This window comes from Microtus ochrogaster, chromosome 5 (genome assembly GCF_000317375.1).
Source record: "Microtus ochrogaster isolate Prairie Vole_2 chromosome 5, MicOch1.0, whole genome shotgun sequence".
Taxonomy (NCBI): Eukaryota; Metazoa; Chordata; class Mammalia; order Rodentia; family Cricetidae; genus Microtus; species Microtus ochrogaster.
This window is the reverse complement of record NC_022012.1, coordinates 33,570,544-33,575,713: the sequence shown is the minus strand read 5'-3', so window position 1 is coordinate 33,575,713 and position 5,170 is coordinate 33,570,544.

Genomic DNA, 5,170 nt, shown 5'->3' with positions numbered 1-5,170 from the left:
GGGAGAAAACTTGGTTCCAAACACATAAGTGGTATTTTTGGCTAGAATTTGAAAGTTTCTATAATTTCTGAAATGTAGAGTTCATGATGGTTGTCTCACATTCCGAGGTTGAGAGATTACAGGTCAAATGGATACTAGTTGCTCACCTTTCTACTTGGAGACTTCCATCTCAGTGACATATAGACCAAGTTTTCTTAAATGGAACACCTCTTCATGTCATTGGTCTAATTCAAAATAAAATCTGCCTCATTGTTATTTGTGGGATCAGAACATAATCTTGTGTTCTGAGTAGTTCACAGTCTTACTATAAATCCAAGGCACTTACCGAAAGGATGTTATTTTCACAGAGATTTTTGATATATAAGAGGTGCCATTAAAGTTTGTGGAAGGAAACTATTCAAGGATTTTCTTCCATTGGGGATAAGATACTTAGGGGAAAATCAGTTAAAATTTTCTGTATGATGCTCTGGTTGATACTTTCTTTTTGCCTCCCATGAGTACAATTCTCTGTGTTTGGAAATAGTATCCACCATTGCATTTGGGGCTAAAAACTGAGGTCTAATGACATGATTATAGGGTGCTTCCGTGACAATGTCCCTTCTGAAAATTGTCTTTAAAATATATGCAGTCAAATCTCACTGCTTTTTTATCTGTTTAATTAATGTCTGGGGAAATAACAGTGATTTGTAATCATCATCAAAAATTGTTTCTCGGGGCTGGAGAGATGGCTCAGTGGTTAAGAGTTTTGGGTGCTCTTCCAAAGGTCCTGAGTTTAATTCCCAGCAACCACATGGTGGCTCACAAACATCTGTAATGAGATTTGATGCCCTCTTCTGGCCTGCAGGGATACATGCAGGCAGAGCTCTGTATACATAATAAATAAAATTAAAAAAATATTAAAAAATTGTTTCTTATAGGTTTCATTATTATTTCAGGGGTAATATTACTTCAAAGGTATGTTACATGGAAGGGGATGGAGATGAGCATGTTTGATTTAGGAACTTCCATTACAAGTAGAGATAACAAGAGAGTATAAACAATAAATATTGCAACTGGTTTAATTAGTACATTTATTGATAGGATGATTTTTCCATTAGGTTACAGATGGAAAATTCTAGTAGCACTAAAAGCAAAGAGGGAGAATGGATGCATAAAATTATAGGGAATGGACAATGGTGGCTGCTTTTTATTTTATGTGGAAGTTGCAGACAGTCAATGGAAACTTCAAAATTAACCCATGTGATACTAATCCAGAGTAGAATGCATTATATTAGTAATTTTTTGTTTACAACAGATACATGGACATAAATTGTAGATAGGTAATTATATATGTATTTCTATAAGGGGTTAGTTTAAACACATAACTACTTGTGTTTATACTAGTTTGTTCAAAGAATAAGAATCAAGGACACCACTATAGCTATGAGCACTTCCAGGTTCCATGCATGAATCTGTATTTATAATACTCTTATTCAACAAATATATCTAGAGTGGACAGAACAAATAATCAATATTATTTCTGGGAAAGAATATTAGAAAATGTTTAGTACCAGAAAACAATGCAATGTTAAATTTCTTGGAGTATCTGAAAGGAAAACATACATGAAGGATTTGCAATCTTCACATCTGAAACAAATTAAGTAAAAAGTAAATAGAGTTTACAGAAGAATATAAATGAAAATAGAAATTAATATATGTGTTTTCACAGTTATTTAAATAAATGATTTAACTAATAAATAGATTTAAGAGTTAAATTCATAATATGCAAGAATTCCAAGATAATAAATTAAGGGCTCTACTTTCAGATAAGTGGAACACAATCTCCAATTCCTTAAGATTGAGTTGCACTTTGATACGGTATCATTAGAACTTTCTTCTGTAACTTTTCTCTAACAAACAAACATGGATCCTTACTCAAAATATGTGGTTAAACCCATCTGCCTGATGTACAGTGACACTCTATACAATACCCAATTTGTGTCCTTAACTGTCTATATCTTCATGAACATGAAAGATAGTTCTAGAATTGTGTGCTCTAGAGGTGACTGAAATGTCATCCCAACTATCACCAATTTGAGATCCTAGATGGAATTTTTGAGACAAGAAAGAACATTATGTAAGCACAATCTAAGGATGTTTGGACAATAGATAATAGTGTAAGTGCATTATTGTGGTGAAGATTGGAGAGTGAAAATATAGGTATCTCTGTAATAATCTCGCAAACAATTATGTTTAAGTAAAAAAAACGTCTAAAATTAAAACTCAGTGTCAGAAAATTCTATTTGGTACTTGTAGTAGCAGCTTTCTTGTTTGTTCCTGGCTGCCCAGACTCCAAATAATCACTCAGAAACCATATTTTTTAAATCACTGCTTGGCCAATTACTTAAGTGTATTGCTAGTTAGATCTTACATCTAGAATTAACCCACTTTCATTATTTTATATTTCAGCATGAGGCTCATGATCTACTAGCAGGGTTCCCGCTGGTGGCTCACATCTGTCTTCTCTGGTAGCTCCATGGTTTCTCCTGACTCAGCCTTCTTTCTCCCAGCATTCAGTTTAGTTTTCCCTGCCTACCTCTATTCTGCTCTGCTCAGGCCCAAGACAGTTTCTTTATTAACCAATTGTATTCACAGCCTACAGAGGGGAATCACACATCAGGGGCTCAAAAATGAAACAAAACAAAAAACATAAAAAGAGTAATGAGAGGAAAATAAGCAAGAAGGGAACATGTACATTGCCTTTGCATTTAAGACTCTGGTTGCTGTGGGACAATGGTCTTTTATTATGTCACTCGTTTTATTTTGATAATACTAATTGGCCAGTAGCCAGGCAGGAAGTAGAGGTGGGGCAACCAGACAGGAAGTAGAGGTGGAGCAACCAGAACAGAAAAATTCAGGGAAGAGAAAAGGTCAGTCTACAGTAGTCACCCAGACACAGAGAAAGCCAGACGTATAGCAAGACTGCCTCACCAAGAAAAGTACCAAGCCACGTGGCTAACACACACAAGCATTATGGGCTAATATAAGTTATAAGAGTTAATAAGTACCCTGAGATAGTAGGCCAATCAGTTTATAATTAATGTAGACCTCTGTGTGTTTCTTTGGGACTGAATGGCTCCAGGACCAGGTGGAACAGAAACCTCAGTCAATATCTGGTGGTTTATATGAACTTGTATTTCAGCGCTCCCATTTATGGTTTTTAAGTGATCTGAATAATACTTGAAAGGTATGACACATCTCCAGTACTTCCAAGGTATCGCACAGAATTAAATACTGATTAATCGATATTCTTGGCTCAGAGATTGAGGGTAAGGAAAGTTTGTTATTCACAGGATGGCTATCAAGCATTTTAACCATTGTTACTTTATTATAATTGGTCAGAACCTGGATCATGACAACCTCAATGAGAAACGTTCAGATGTTTATCTTTAATAAGCCAATTAAACAAACGAATGGTGAAAAAAGCAGAAAAGGATATCTAATCATTGTGAAAACATTGGGAAGAGGAATAAAGACATCTACTGTGTCTATCTTTGGGGCCCTAATATGAAGGCTAGGTTTTAATATAAGGTAAGAGATTTCTATAACTAAACAGTCCTGGTTATGTTTCAAAATGAGGTAAGAGATTGGAGTAATTAAATAGTACTGCCAAGAATATGTCTAACATTTTACTACAAATTGAATCATTTTATTTTGAAGGGAGGCTCACTGAGACTCACATAATCAACATAGTTGGTGTGCAGACAGGAATCAACAGACCCAAGGGTAATTTGTTGCAGTGACCCTGTAGTAAATAGATATTGAGACATGCAACCAAGGCTTTTCTTTGTGAAACAGGAATGTCTGAGGCAATCATTATATGGCCTCCTTTTCCTGTTTGAGGTAGGATTGTGTGCCTCTTCACTGTGGGTTGTTTATATGTCACCTGAAATGGGCGATAGCACATGAAAGCAAAGCCAAGAATTTGTGAGTGAACTGTTTTTGGTTGGAATCCTCAGAAATACATCACTTTCTACTTGGATTTGGTGGTGTCACTCCTTAATGAGTGAGGCTCACTCAGTGAATGCAGTGCTGTCTTCTGACATATTTCTATCCTTTAAAGTAATATGTTGAGGACTGGATCATAAATAGTCTTGTAGTGCTTACTGCATGGTTTTTGTGGTAGGAGATGGATGTGTCCTCTCACCACTACTCTTTAATATATTCTTGGAACTAATAATAGCAAACAGCCCTGGAGGATGAGGAGGTAGCCGTACAGATATGTGGTGGTGAGTGAATTGACAACTTGCGTTTTGACAATATTACAGCACTACTTGCTAAAGTCCAAATGAGCTGCAGGCCTTGGTAAATAGAGTGGTGGAAGTAAGTGCAAATCTTGGTATGAAAGTAAACATCGAAGAGACTGAGATACAACACCTGGGAAGAGCACACAGGTATTTTAACATTGTAATAAAAAATCAGAAACTTAAACAAACAGTCAAGTTTGTCTATTTGGGAGGTATCTTCAGTTCAAAGGCGGGAACTATTTCAGACATCAAGAGGCAGACACCGATGTGAGGACTGCTTTCCAGGGACTGGAAAGGTTTGGTCAGCAAGAGACATACAACAACAACAACAAAATTACAAGTATATGAGACACTTGTCTTGAGCTGCCTTCTTTACAACTCTGAAACCGGGACAAAGAACACTCCTCAAAACAACATCTGAATATGTTTGAGATGACACGTCTCAGGATGATTCTAGGTTTCATATAAAGAGATAGCCTATGCAATGGTGACATTAAGAAGCATCTCCATCTACAGAATAAAGTCAACTACAGGATACAGCCTGAGATACTTCAGTTGTGTTGAGAGAATGAGTGATGGTAGATATCCAAAGACAGTACTGTTTGGAGGCGTGCACAAGATAAAGTGAAGAGGAAGGCCCCCAAAACACTGGATAGACAGCAAAAAGGAAGACTGTGGAACCCTTGGGTATGACAATAACACAAGCATCTAGGACTTCCCAGGCTAGGATGTTGTAATAGGAGAGGTGCGGGGCTGTGTCCCCAGCACCCCGCCTGCTTGGCTAGCTTATGCCCCAAAATAATTACACGGACACCGTATTCTTTTAATCACTGCTTGGCCCATTTCTATCTAGCCTCTTCTAGGCTAACTCTCGCACCTGGACT